Genomic DNA, 15,735 nt, shown 5'->3' on the forward strand with positions numbered 1-15,735 from the left:
AACAAGATGTGCTTTAACTGCAGACTGTCAGCTTTAATTGAGGGTATTTACATCCAAATCAGGTGAACGGTGTAGGAATTACAACAGTTTGCATATGTGCCTCCCAATTGTTAAGGGACCAAAAGTAATGGGACAGAAAAATAATCATAAATCAAACTTTCACTTTTTAATACTTGGTTGCAAATCCTTTGCAGACAATTACAGCCTGAAGTCTGGAACGCATAGACATCACCAGACGCTGGGTTTCATCCTTGGTGATGCTCTGCCAGGCCTCTACTGCAACTGTCTTCAGTTCCTGCTTGTTCTTGGGGCATTTTCCCTTCAGTTTTGTCTTCAGCAAGTGAAATGCATGCTCATTCGGGTTCAGGTCAGGTGATGGACTTGGCCATTGCATAACATTCCACTTTTTTCCCTTAAAAAACTCTTTGGATGCTTTTGCAGTATGCTTTGGGTCATTGTCCATCTGCACTGTGAAGCGGCGTCCAATGAGTTCTGAAGCATTTGGCTGAATATGAGCAGATAATATTGCCCGAAACACTTCAGAATTCATCCTGCTGCTTTTGTCAGCAGTCACATCATCAATAAATACAAGAGAACCAGTTCCATTGGCAGCCATACATGCCCACGCCATGACACTACCACCACCATGATGAGGTGGTATGCTTAGGATTATGAGCAGTTCCTTTCCTTCTCCATACTCTTCTCTTCCCATCACTCTGGTACAAGTTGATCTTGGTCTCATCTGTCCATAGGATGTTGTTCCAGAACTGTGAAGGCTTTTTTAGATGTCGTTTGGCAAACTCTAATCTGGCCTTCCTGTTTTTGAGGCTCACCAATGGTTTACATCTTGTGGTGAACCCTCTGTATTCACTCTGTGAAATCTTCTCTTGATTGTTGACTTTGACACACATACACCTACCTTCTGGAGAGTGTTCTTGATTTGGCCAACTATTGTGAAGGGTGTTTTCTTCACCAGGGAAAGAATTCTTCGGTCATCCACCACAGTTGTTTTCCGTGGTCTTCCGGGTCTTTTGGTGTTGCTGAGCTCACCGGTGCGTTTCTTCTTTTTAAGAATGTTCCAAACAGTTGTTTTGGCCACGCCTAATGTTTTTGCTATCTCTCTGAGAGGTTTGTTTTGTTTTTTCAGCCTAATGATGGCTTGCTTCACTGATAGTGACAGCTCTTTGGATCTCATCTTGAGCGTTGACAGCAACAGATTCCAAATGCAAACAGCACACTTGAAATGAACTCTGGACCTTTTATCTGCTCATTGTAATTGGGATAATGAGGGAATAACACACACCTGGCCATGAAACAGCTGAGAAGCCAATTGTCCCAGTGCAGGGTGGGTGCGAAGGCCCTGAAAAACTAAGTTAGAGTTGCATAAGTGCCCACAACGGCCTCCTCTAATGTAACAGCAGGATTATCGTTTGCGAAAACCACCACCGTACAGGAACCAATACTGCAAAAGTCTTGAATGGAAAGACCCCCTTGGGAAAGGGAAAGGTTTAACGTAGACCTGGGTTTTTCCCTGCCCAGACAAATGAGCCAATAATACCATCCAATTTGTCGAAAAACTTTTTAGATATACAAACAAATTTATTACAAAAAAAAGTATTGGGCAGATAAATCATTTTCAACAGGTTAATTCTGCCCACCGGGGACAGTGGGAGAGTATGCCGTGTGGGGCATCTCTGGGAGAGGGACTGTAATAAGAGTAACAAATTTAGATCCACATAAGTCTGGGTAGTACTACTGAAAGGTATCCCAAGATATTTAAACTCCTTAACCCACATCAAGGGAGTATTGGTGTTAGAAGGTGAAGGCCAGCTGCCAAGAGGGAAAGAATGGATATCCCAATGGATTCCTATCCAAGAGAAGGCACCAAAGTAGTTCACAAGCTGGAGTGCAGAAGGCTTCATCAACGTACAGAGCCATCTTCTCCACCTATGGACCCACCCAAATGCCCTGAACAGCAGGTGCCACTTCTAAGTTAGCTGCCAAAGGTTTCATAGCTAGGGCAAAAAGCCCTGACGTAGGGGGGCAGCCCTGGCGCATACCTCAGTGAAAAGGAAAGGAAGAGGATAGGTTATTGTTAGTACAGATCCTAGTGGAGTACAGCAAGCGTATCCAAGAGATGAAGCAGGGGCCAAAGCCAAATTTGGCTATGCTGTCTGGAGTGGCCAGAGCTATGCTGTCTGGCTATGCTGTTTGACTGTCTGGAGTGACCAGGGTAATATGAATGTTAATATCTGTACCCTTGCCTGGAATGAGTCCTGACTGATCAGCATCAATCAAAGCCAAGATAACCTTGTTCGAGCTAGTAGCAAGAATGCTTGCCAAAATCTTAGCATCCACTTTGACAAAGAAATCGGACGGTATGATGAGCATAAGTCTGGATCCCTTGCAGGCTTGAGACACACCACCGCCTGGAAGGTGGAAGAGATCTGGAATTCAAGGACTTAAACAACATCTTGTGGATACGCGGTGCCAACTTTTGCATATAGGCCTTGTCAAATTCCACAGTGAAGTCATCTGGGCCAGTGGTCTTTCCAGTCTAAAGTAACATAAGAGGCTTCCGCACTTCCTCAACAGTAATCGCACTATCTAGCTTAGCACTATAGGTGGGGTCAGTCATGGAATATCCACTGCTTCTAGATAAGCAAGTAGATCAGCATCCACACGTCACCTTGGAGCTTTACAGGGATTGAAAATAGGATGCAAAACATTAATCAAAACCAAATCCATTAGATCACTGGTGGAGAACTTAAGCTGAGATAGTAATAGGATTAGACTATTCCCTATCCAGCTAGGCAAGCAATTTACCATTCTTCTCTCCGTGCTCAAAAATTCTCTGGGGCTGGTGTAAAATTACCTTTTAAGTAATAGTTGTTGACAACAATAATGCCTCACTAAGGACTTCCTACCAGGAGCAATAGGCCTGGGCGTTCTAGGAACCGGTATAGGTGACTTCCAGGAGCGTGGATCTGCGTTCTATGGGATCAAGTTTAGCATGAGATTCCTGACTTACGTGTTTAATGATAGTTTGATAACTACCCGAGCTAACCACCTTAAAGGCATCCCAAGCGGTTCTCGGTGGTGTAGAACCAGCAATATGAGAGGAATAATCTGCCAATTGTGAACGACAGGCCACATCCAGTCTAACATCTGAGACCACAAAAGCCTCCACAAGCCTTCTAAAGCTAAAGGAGCATGGTTTGATAGACCCCCTAAGGAAAATAGATACCAAGTGGACCCATTGAAGGACAGAGGCGCCCACATGGAGGGAGATGCAGTATAAGGTGTATGGGTAGCGAAGTGGCAAGTATAGGCACGTGAGGAAGGTTTCCTCCATTGCCACACATTTGCGAGGTTACACTTCTCAGTCCAGGACAGAAACTCTGCCAAGGTTGAGCCATCAGGCTGCAGTCTGTCCATCCTGTGTCCACGGCCATGTAAAAATCCCCCAAAATATGATAAGAGTATCTGTCTGGTATTTAGCCAGTTTGCCCACTATAATTGAAAGAAGCTGAGTAGAGGCCGGAGGGGGCAGCTATAAACCCAGCAGCAGTACCTCCATATAGAGTAAGGCATGCAGTATAATATAGTGATTAGTGATAAGAATACACCATCCTGTGTTGTTCGTGTTTCAACAACCAAACCAAAAGCCTCCACAAGCCTTCTAAAGCTGAAGGAGCATGGTTTGATATACCCCCCAAGGAAAATAGATACCAAGTGGACCTGTTGAAGGTATACAAGACAGCTGCCCCTTTAAGTGCACATTGACACCATGAGTGTGGACAATTCAATAACAGTGGGCGCTCACCTTTACCATGACCAACATTACTCTTAATAAAATTAATACAAGGTAACATACACAAAAGATATATAATGGAATAAAGTCCAAATATTCATTAATAGAAAAGTCCCCATACAGCAAAATCTTGTGCATAAAATCAGAAATGAAGGGAACAGCTCTTCTTAAACCAGCAGCATTCCACCAACGTGTTCGGCTGAATTGTGCACTTACCAAATCCCCTTGACCACCACAGTGGTCAGTAAGCCTCCAATGACCAATCCTATATGTGGCCCCAATTCGATGTTCACTTCTTGTGCAGAATCCCGAAAGAATATTCTCTCAAGCAATCACTAGTGAGCCACTTCCAATAATAAGCAATTTCAGAGAGAAGCAAGATAGGGAATATTATATATATATATCATATATATTATATGTATAGTGTAGTATATTTATTTAAAAGCTTGAAAATACAGTAGATGCACTCACATAAGCTGGGTGCCAAGTACCGTAATTTGTAAACACTATAACATTCACGTAAACCAATTAATATGCACTTATTGGGATTTTTTTTTAGCAAAGACATGTAGCAGCATACATTTTGGTCTAAATTTATAAAGAAATTTAAAAAAATATATATTTGATATGTTTTAAAGTAAAAAAAAATTGTATTTTTTTTTTTTCAAATATGTCGGTCTTTTTTTGTTTATAACACAAAAAATAAAAAAAGCAGAGGTGATGAAATACCACCGAAAGAAAGCTCTATTTGTGGGGAAAAAATTGTCAGATAAAGTAACGCAGCATCATATCACAAAAAATGGCCTTTTCAGGAAGGGGGGTAAATCCTCTGGAGAGCAAGTGGTTAAACACTGGAGGAGTGATCTATGTCAGCAAATTTCTCAGAATGAGACCCGATAGATTTATCAACTGAGTTCCCTTATACCATTGGGCCTCCACATTGACATAGACCTTCATTGTTTTATTTAGGATTACTAAAATAAATGTCTTGAAAAGGGATTTTTTAGTATTTTAAAATTTTTATCTATTAGAATAAAAATTTACATACAGTTTTTAGTATATTTTTATACAGTCAGACCCATAAATATTGGGACATTGACACAATTCTAACATTTTTGGCTCTATACACCACCACAATGGATTTGAAATGAAACGAACAAGATGTGCTTTAACTGCAGACTGTCAGCTTTAATTGAGGGTATTTACATCCAAATCAGGTGAACGGTGTAGGAATTACAACAGTTTGCATATGTGCCTCCCAATTGTTAAGGGACCAAAAGTAATGGGACAGAAAAATAATCATAAATCAAACTTTCACTTTTTAATACTTGGTTGCAAATCCTTTGCAGACAATTACAGCCTGAAGTCTGGAACGCATAGACATCACCAGACGCTGGGTTTCATCCTTGGTGATGCTCTGCCAGGCCTCTACTGCAACTGTCTTCAGTTCCTGCTTGTTCTTGGGGCATTTTCCCTTCAGTTTTGTCTTCAGCAAGTGAAATGCATGCTCATTCGGGTTCAGGTCAGGTGATGGACTTGGCCATTGCATAACATTCCACTTTTTTCCCTTAAAAAACTCTTTGGATGCTTTTGCAGTATGCTTTGGGTCATTGTCCATCTGCACTGTGAAGCGGCGTCCAATGAGTTCTGAAGCATTTGGCTGAATATGAGCAGATAATATTGCCCGAAACACTTCAGAATTCATCCTGCTGCTTTTGTCAGCAGTCACATCATCAATAAATACAAGAGAACCAGTTCCATTGGCAGCCATACATGCCCACGCCATGACACTACCACCACCATGATGAGGTGGTATGCTTAGGATTATGAGCAGTTCCTTTCCTTCTCCATACTCTTCTCTTCCCATCACTCTGGTACAAGTTGATCTTGGTCTCATCTGTCCATAGGATGTTGTTCCAGAACTGTGAAGGCTTTTTTAGATGTCGTTTGGCAAACTCTAATCTGGCCTTCCTGTTTTTGAGGCTCACCAATGGTTTACATCTTGTGGTGAACCCTCTGTATTCACTCTGTGAAATCTTCTCTTGATTGTTGACTTTGACACACATACACCTACCTTCTGGAGAGTGTTCTTGATTTGGCCAACTATTGTGAAGGGTGTTTTCTTCACCAGGGAAAGAATTCTTCGGTCATCCACCACAGTTGTTTTCCGTGGTCTTCCGGGTCTTTTGGTGTTGCTGAGCTCACCGGTGCGTTTCTTCTTTTTAAGAATGTTCCAAACAGTTGTTTTGGCCACGCCTAATGTTTTTGCTATCTCTCTGAGAGGTTTGTTTTGTTTTTTCAGCCTAATGATGGCTTGCTTCACTGATAGTGACAGCTCTTTGGATCTCATCTTGAGCGTTGACAGCAACAGATTCCAAATGCAAACAGCACACTTGAAATGAACTCTGGACCTTTTATCTGCTCATTGTAATTGGGATAATGAGGGAATAACACACACCTGGCCATGAAACAGCTGAGAAGCCAATTGTCCCATTACTTTTGGTACCTTAACAAGTGGGAGGCACATATGCAAACTGTTGTAATTCCTACACCATTCACCTGATTTGGATGTAAATACCCTCAAATTAAAGCTGACAGTCTGTGGTTAAAGCACATCTTGTGCGTTTCATTTCAAATCCATTGTGGTGGTGTATAGAACCAAAAATGTTAGAATTGTGTCGATGTCCCAATATTTATGGACCTGACTGTAGCTATGGTTTAACCCTTAGGATAATTCTAGCCCCCCCCATATTTGGGATAACATTGATTTATATTAAAATGATGCCCGCAATTTGAAATGTGAACACTAGGTGGAATATTTCACATTATCGGAATATTCCTGGCAAATATATTTGAGTGATAGGTTTTCATTTTAATCGTTGTGAGTAACACTGGGGCTGGTATACTTGCAATTCATTGATGTATTATGGGGAATTAAGTTTGATGTTTGGTATATATTTTTTATATGTACAGGTGCATCTCAATAAATTAGAATATCATTTAATGGGGGACGTGGTCTGGACATGGCCGAGTGAAGATGCACCGCTCCTGAGCTCCTGCACTCTCCTAAGTTTCCTGCTGCCAAACCTTGCTACAACAACTCATCATGCTCTTGGCAAAGAAGAAGCGGGTGAAGGGGACACAGGCGTCCCTTGGACCTGATCTGAAGACCGAGATCAACAGTTTTTTTCTGGAGCCTAACCGCTGGGACCCCTCTGTTAATATGGCGGCACCACGTGGCACGCCGGCAGCCTCGCCCTCCAGGTACACATCCTGTCCTACCCCAGACTCCTCGGGGGCCTACGTGAAAATCCCCAGGGTTTTCTCGGAGGATTGGCCAAATTCCAGGCCCGAGCGCACTACCCCAGCCACACCACCCGTGGGTGATGATCTGCGGGTGCTCATCCGAGCGCTCCCTACTAAAGCGGACATTGAGGCCCTCATCTCCCGGGTAGAGGACACACACCGCAGGGCACTGGATCTTGTGCACTCGGAAGTGCACACCCTGACTGACCGTCTCTCTACAGAGGAACAATCTGTGGCGGCCGTGGACCTTAGGGTGTCGGCTCTGGAAACTGTACAGGCGTCTGGAGGAGCAGTGGTAGTAGCTCTCCAATTACATCTGGAGGACCAGAGCCATCGTAACAACTTGCGGCTCCGAGGCCTCCCAAAGGCTACGGGTCTGGAACACCTTTGAGACACAGTTACGGTGATCTTCCACAAAATTGTGGACGTTACCCCTCCAGCTGACTTGGAGATGGCCAGGGTACACAGAACATTGGGCCCGAGGCCTTCCGATCCGTATCACCCATGGGACGTGATCTGTCGACTTCATCATTACAGCCAGAAGCAGGCGATCTTACGTAAAGCCTGGCTACAAGGGGACACAGATTTTGATGGAGTTTCCATCAACATCTTGCCTGACATCTCCCGGGCAACCTTGCAGAGACGTGCCCTACTTCGCCCTCTTCTAGACAAGATTCGCCATGCCGGCCTGACCTATCGCTGGAGATACCCGTTGACGGTCTGTGTAAGGAAGAGGCCACATTCCGTTACACTACATTCCACAGGAGATCTGCCTGCTCTATTTTCCTTCATGGAGGTGGACCCGATTGAGGTGCCCGACTGGCTACAGCTTTTACCCCGGCAATTAGGTGGGCCCTCGACATGGGGCTCTCTTTCTGGCTTTCCACCCTGACTGCCGCAACGACGTCGCAGACCTCATAAACCATCTACTGAGGGGCTACGTGAGTCCTCATATGCCTATTGCTTCCTGACTCTGGCTTCCCCTTCTTCTGGACTAAATCGCCATTCCACCTTGGAATTTGCTGAACTTGTCATCCACGCAATTACTATTGCTCGGCCTTGGCTGCCTGTGACTGTCCAAGCTGGCGGGATCGTGCACCTGGGGCTGCCATATAGTTGACAAGTAGTGGCCCTCTCCGATCTCCCCATGTAATATTTTTGGGCCTGGACTATGTCACATGTTTGTCTTAGGCACCTAACTGCTTTGGAAGGGCTTTGTACCTTATTTATTTTTTTTTACTCTCCCTCTTGTAGAGGGAGAGATCCTGACTTTCCCGGCCAGAATTTCTGGGTGTGTCATGTGTTGAATGCACTGAGCTCATGTTGTGTGTGCTTGGAGAGCTTGGGGGACCTGATGTTTATATGGTTGTGTGGGTGGGGGGGTGCCCCTGTATCCCCTGTGTCTTTGCGGCGGGGGGGCTCCTCTCGACCCTCATCGGTTGGGCCCTCATCTGCTTTTGGGGATACATACAGTTGCAAGAAAAAGTATGTGAACCCCTTGGGATTACGTGGAGTTTGGCATGAATTGGGCATAAAATGTGCTCTGAACGTCATCTAAGTCACAACAATAGAAGAACACAGTCTGCTGAACATAATACTACACAAACATTAGATGTTGCCATGGTTTAATTGCACATAACATGTAAACATTCACAGTGCAGGGAGGAAAAAGTATGTGAACCTTTGGACTTAATAACTGGTTGACCCTCCTTTGGCAGCAATAACCTCAACCAAACGTTTCCTGTAGTTGCAGATCAGACCTGCACAACGATCTGAAGTCATTTTGGACCACTCCTCTTCACAAAACTGTTTCAGTGTAGTAATATTCTTGGGATGTCTGGTGTGAATCGCTCTCTTAAGGTCATGCCACAGCATTTCAATCGGGTTGAGGTCAGGACTCTGACTGGGCCACTCCAGAAGGCGTATTCTGTGCTGTTGCAGCCATTGTTTTGTTGAATTACTTGTATGCTTTGGGTGATTGTCCTGCTGCATCACCCATCCTCTGCGGAGCTTCAGTTGGCGGACAGATGGTCGTACGTTTTCCTGCAAAATGTCTTGATAAACTCTGGAATTCATTTTCCCATCAATGACAACAATCCGTCCAGCCCTGAGGCAGCAAAGCAGCCCCAAACCATGATGCTCCCTCCGCCATGTTTCACAGTGGGGATGAGGTTTTGATGTTGGTGTGCTGTGCCTTTTTTTCTCCACACATAGTGTTGTGTGTTCTTCCCAAACAACTCAATCTTGGTTTCATCTGTCCACAGTATATTTTGCCAGTAGTGCTGTGGAACATCCAGGTGCTCTTTTGCAAACTTCAAACGTGCTGCAATATTCTTTTTGGACAGCAATGGCTTCCTCCGTGGTGTCCTCCCATGTACTCCATTCTTGTTTAATGTTTTCCTTATTGTAGATGTGTCAACAAAAATGTTAGCATGTGCCAGAGATTTCTGTAGGTCTTTAGCTGACACTCTGGGATTCTTCTTTACCTCATGCAGCATTCTGCGCTGTGCTCTTGCAGTCATTTTTACAGGACGACCACGCCTAGGGAGAGTAGCAACAGTGCTAAACTTTCTCCATTTGTAGACAGTCTGTCTTACCGTGGACACATGAACATCAAGGCTTTTGGAGATACTTTTGTAACCCTTTCCAGCTTCATGCAAGTCAACAATTCTTGATGGTAGGTCTTCTGAGAGCTCTTTTCTGCGAGGCATGGTTCACATCAGACAGTGCTTCTTGAAACCAGTAAACCCAAAACAGGTGTGTGTTTTTTAAGGGCAGGACAGCTGTCAGCAACACATCCAATATCATCACACCGATTGGAGTCAAGGTTGGCTCACTCCTGGCTCCAATTAGCTCTGGGAGAAGTCATTAAGCTAGGGCCTCACATACTTTTTCCTCCCTGCACTGTGAATGTTTACATGTTATGTGCAATTAAACCATGGCAACATCTAATGTTTGTGTAGTATTATGTTTAGCAGACTGTGTTCTTCTATTGTTGTGACTTAGATGACGTTCAGAGCACATTTTATGCCCAATTCATGCAAAACTCCACGTAATCCCAAGGGGTTCACATACTTTTTCTTGCAACTGTATGTATGCTGGTTCTGCCATGTTTTTTCTTGAGTGCCGGGTCGGGGGTTCTGCATTGGGTGGGCTGGAACACTGGGGGCGGCAGTAGTTGGCCGGCTCTGAAGTTGTGCTTGTCTGCCCCTGGTGCCCCAGCTGCTCTAGGGGGAAATTATCAACGTGCCTTACTGTTTTGCTCATTGTATGGTTTGTACTTCTGGTTTCCCCCCTCTTTCTCATCTTGTTTTTTCTGGCTTTTTCTTACACTTGTGATGGTATCATGTTCTTTATTTTGCATCTCCATGGGATCTTTGATTATAAATGTAGCTTAAATTTGTTATTTTCCACTTGGGGGCGGGAGGGTAGTGGGGTCTCTCGTTGGCTACCTCCCACTTCGCTCCCCATTAGGCCAGTCCTCCGGGGGCCAATGGCTGCCCTATGGAATTCACGTAGGTTATCCACGTTACTCTTGACTTGGGGTCCCGCAGTGTGGTGATCTCGTATTCTTTCATTGTTCGTTGTCTCTCGGCCTCCTCTTTTTTTTTTTTTTTCTTTTTTCTCGCTCTCTCCCTTATCTTCTCTTCTCCCCTTCCTTACTTCTCCCTTTCTATCTTTTCTTGCTCTCCCTTTCCTCCCCCCCCTTTTTTTTTCTTTCTTCCTCCTCTCTCCCCTTTTAGGCGGAACTATGGATTCTCTTAATATTACCTCTCTCAATGTTAAGGGGTTAAATGTTCCAGAAAAACTGCATGTTATTAGGTGATCTCAGGAGGCTTCATTCCGATGTGGCCCTTATACAGGAAACCCACTTTCGAGAGGACAGATTTCCTGACCTGAGGAGTGGACAGTTCCCCTTCATGTAGTAGTTCATGTTACTAACAAGTTGGCTAAATCTAAAGGTGTATTGATTCTCATATCTCGTTGTGTGCCATGGTTACAATGAGAGATTTTGGTGGATGACGCAGGTTGGTTCCTTTTTGTGAAAGGTAAGATTGGTGACTTTCTGGTGACATTGGCCACGGTGTATGCTCCTAACGCTCACCAAGACCTCTTTGTTCGTGGTGTACTTGCTCGATTGCTGGAGTTCTCTGAAGACCACCTTATTTTGGGTGGTGATTTTAATGTTCCTCTCATGCCCACCGTCGACACCTCTACGGGTTCCTCTTCTGTTACCCATCCCCCCCCCTCCTCCCGTGTTCGTAAACATATCTCACAAGCTATTTATAGAGCACAACTTCATGATGTGTGGTGGCTTCACTCAGGGGAACTTGACTACACTTTCTATTCTGCACCCCATAAGTCATACTCGAGAATAGACTACTTTATGATTCCTCACAAACAGCTCCACAGAATCACCTTAGCGACTATCGGTAATACTGTATTACTTGGTCAGACCATTCTCCAAACATGATTCGTTACTCGTAATCGGGGACCCGGGATCCTTGCTGCCCCTCTTGGAGATTGAATGAACACCTCCTTCAGGATCTGGTGGTCTTGGCGGATGAGACTTGGGAACTTGATGCGTATTTTACCATAAATGACACCCCGGATGGTAATCCGGGAATGATTTGGGAAGCCCATAAGGCTGTGATAAGAAGGGTTCTTATTAAACACGGAGCATGAATTAAAAAGGATAGGGAAGCGCATCCTTCTGCTCTCCTGTCTAAGGTCCAGGTAGTGGAGTCGTGTCATAAGCATGCACCTTCTCTGGTGCTGGAAACAGAACTACTTATTCTTCACAATCAGATTACTGATCTTCTACGCTTTAAAGTCAAGGCTGCTCTGCAAACATGTCACTGAGTATTTTACGAATCAGGTGACAAATGTGGCCGAACTTTGGTTTGTTCTTTGCAAACACAGCACCTAGCGACTTATGTCGCGCGCATTGTACGACCAGCCGGTGACCGCTGCACTCTTCCTCAGCATATAGCCAAGACCTTTCGGGGATTTCTATTCTACCTTGTGTAATCTTGGACTTTCCACCTGTTCCAGGGCATCCATACAGGAGTACTTGACCACCTTTTCTACCCATATTGCCTTCTCCAATTCGCCGGAAGCTTGAGGATCATGTAGGGAAATATCGTTCGGCTAAATCAGGGAAGGTGCCAGGCCCAGATGGCTTTACGAGCCAATAATTATAAGACTTTGCTCCCACAGCTTGGGTACTACCTATTTAGGCTGTTTAACACGTTAGAGGATTCAGCCTTCTTTCCTCAAAATTTGTTGCTAGCTCATATTTCCATGATTCCTAAGGATGGGAAGGACCCCTCATCCTGTGTAAGTTATAGGCCGATTTCTCTCCTAAATGTGGATCTCAAACTGTTCACTAAGGTCATCACCTCCCGCCTCCTTATACATCAAGATCAGGTTGGCTTTATCCCGTCCCATGAAGCACGCGACAACACTGTTAAAGTCTTGACCTTAATCCATGTAGCTGATCAGTCGGACACCGCATGCGTCTTCCTAGGTACGGATGCGGAAACAGCTTTTGACCGTGTGGATTGGGGCTTCATGTTTGAGGTCCTTAGTCATATAGGATTGGGGGTGCATATGTATAGTTGGGTCTCTAGTGTTTAAACCTCTCCCATTGCCTCGGTTAAGGTGAATGGGGTTCTTTCTGACCCTTTCTCTATCTCCAATGGGACCAGGCAGGGATGCCCTTTGTCTCCCCTTCTTTTCGCCCTCACGTTGGAGCCTTTTCTTTGTAAGATCAGGCGGAACCCAGATGTCATGGGATTGGTGTTGGGGGGATGGGGCATAAGATCTCGGCTTATGGTGATGATATGATGATGTTTACTTAGACTAATCCCCTGATTTCTATTCCCAATCTTCTGTAGGAGTTTGACCGTTATGGGGCTCTGTCTAATAATAAGATCAATTCTACCAAATCGGAAGCGATGGGCGTTAAGCTGCCTCCTTCTCTCCGACTCACTTTACAAGCTAATTTTCACTTTAAGTGGTCTGACACTACTCTGAAATATCTGGGTACCTTGATCCCTTCATGGTTATCGCAGACTTTCTCCTTAAATTTCTCCCCACTTCTCACTGGGGTTCGATCACTATTGTCCACTTGGCATAAGGGCCTATACTTGTGGTTTGGCAGATGAAACATTGTAAAGATACGTATTTTGTCCAAGTTCCTCTACCTCTTTTAGGCCCTCCCAATTTTTATTCCCTTACGGTTTTCTAAACAGGCTGAGGAGGTGCTTTATGACTTAAGCTGGGCGAAACTGAAAATGCGGGTCCAACGAAAACGTCTGTCTTTGCCCAAACGTTGTGGCGTAAGTATTATCAAGCAGCACATCTGGGGTGGCTGATAGACTGCTGTCGGCATGTGACATTAAATTATGGCCCCATATCGAGCAAGCTCAGACTCCGGTTTTTCTTGGTAGGGCCCCTTGGTGCAGTAACTTTTCTCCTCCTGTGCTCAAGAGACATCCACTGATTGGTACGACGTTTCGTATATGCTCCTCTCTTTTTGTCTTGCCTTCCCTGATGTTGGACTGTTCTCCATTCTATCCTATATTTGGGAATCCCCATTTTGTACTGGGTCTCCTTCATGGTGCTTTAATGTCTCTGTTTCATTCAGGGAGATTTCAGGCCTCTCACTTTTTAATTAATGGCTCTTGGCCTTCTCTGTGAGCTGGCAGGTCCTTTCAAATTGCATTACTGAAACGCCTTTCAACTAAGACACTTTTTGAGCTCGCTTCCTCCGCCCGCCAGTTTTTGACGCCAGCTTTCCATATTGGAATGCTTCTGTTCTGATGAGGGGGCTCTACCCCATGCTCTATCTGAAGTTTCTAACTTCTGACGCCATCGCCGGGCTTTACCCCCTTTATCTCCTGAAGTAGGAATCGGACCTTGGGAAGCCCTTTTAGGGGACACAGTGGTCTTCTATCCTCCTACTCTCGCTGAAGTCGTCCTCGTGCAGGAGGGCAACTTTAAGCTATTGTCCTGTTGGTAAAGAACTCCTATGGTGTTGCAGAAGCTTTCTCCTTCCAATTCCAGTCTTTGCTGGAGATGCCAGGAGACGGAGGGAACACTTCTCCATATATTCTGATCGTGCCCTCAGCTTTTGCACTATTGGGAGGGGGTGTGCCAGATTATCCAAAAATTCACGGACTATTCCATACCTTTGGATCCAGCGTTCCTTCTGTTCCATGTCACCAATATGTCACTCAAGGCTTATAAGCTATCGGTTGTACATCATCTACTGAATGCGGCCAAGTCCTGTGTTTCTTTATGTTTGCGGAAGATGCGTCCTCCCTCGCTGGGGCTCTGATTGCGTGTGATGTCTACTCAAAAACATGGACTTTGTGGAACTTGTTTGTTTACTCAGAAGAGGGGAAGTCTCTCCTTGAAACGAGAGAGGACTAATAGTGCCCATCTCCCTACCCCCCTCCTTTTTTTTTTTTTTTCTTGCTTCCCTTGTGTTCTTCTTGACTTCCTTCTCTTTCCTTCCTCTTTATCTTTCTCTTGTCTATGATTAATTGCAACGGACAGCAAGGATTTGACATTTGTGAGAATACTGCATTGCTTTTTTTTCATTTTTTGTCTTGGGATTGTATTTTCCCTGTACTATCTTAGAATTTGCACATGCCTGTTTTACGTTTGATACCTCTCTTTTGTATTTTGTTAATACTTCTCTGAATACATGTTACATGTCTTCTGCTGTTCTGTTGTCATAACTAAATAAACATAAAATTTGAAAAAAAAAAAAAAAGAATATAATTTAAAAGTTCATTTATTTCAGTAATTCAATTCAAAAAGTGAAACTCCTATATTCTATAGATTAATTACACACAGAGTGATATATTTCAAGCATTTCTTTCTTTTAATTTTGATGATTATGGCTTATATCTAGTGAAAACCCAAAATACAGTATCTCAGAAAATTAGATATTGTAATAAAGTTCAATAATGTAGACTCATGGTGTCACACTCCATCAGCTAATTAACTCAAAACACCTGTAAACATTTCATGAACCTTTAAATGGTCTCTCAGTCTAGTTCAGAAGGTTACACAATCATGGGGAAGACTGCTGATTTGACAGTTGTCCAGAAGACAGTTATTGACACCCTTTACAAGGAGGGTAAGTCACAAAAGGTCATTGCTAAAGAAGCTGACTGTTCACAGAGTGCTGTATCCAAGCATATTAATGAAAAGTTTAGTGGACGGAAAAAGTGTGGTAGAAAAAGGTACACAAGCAAAAGGGGCAGCTTTGAGAGGATTGTGAAGCAAAGGCCATTCAAGAATTTGGGTGAGATTCACAAGCATCGGACTACGGCTGGTGTCAGTGCTTCAAGAGCCATCACACACAGACATATCCAGGACATGGGCTACAACTGTTGCATTCCTTGTGTCAAGCCACTCCTGAACCAGAGACAATATCAGAAGCATCTTACCTGGGCTAAGGCGAAAAAGTACTGGACTGTTGCTCAGTGGTCCAAAGTCCTCTTTTCAAATGAAAGTAAGTTTTGCATTTCATTTGGAATTCAAGGTCCCAGAGTCTGGAGGAAGAGTGGCGAGGCACAGAATACAAGTTGCATGAG

General features: G+C 44.2%; 1 protein-coding gene and 1 pseudogene across 1 annotated transcript in view; both read left to right on the forward strand.

The window, feature by feature from the left end:
* Positions 1 to 15,735, forward strand: part of RRN3 (RNA polymerase I transcription factor RRN3) — a 600,941-nt gene that overhangs the window by 547,411 nt on the left and 37,795 nt on the right. The gene's annotated exons all lie outside the window — the stretch shown is intronic.
* Positions 6,921 to 8,012, forward strand: LOC149441644 (uncharacterized; annotated as a pseudogene).

Source organism: Staurois parvus, unplaced genomic scaffold (genome assembly GCF_062004578.1).
Source record: "Staurois parvus isolate SC_StPar_1 unplaced genomic scaffold, SC_StPar_1.0 ptg000962l, whole genome shotgun sequence".
Taxonomy (NCBI): Eukaryota; Metazoa; Chordata; class Amphibia; order Anura; family Ranidae; genus Staurois; species Staurois parvus.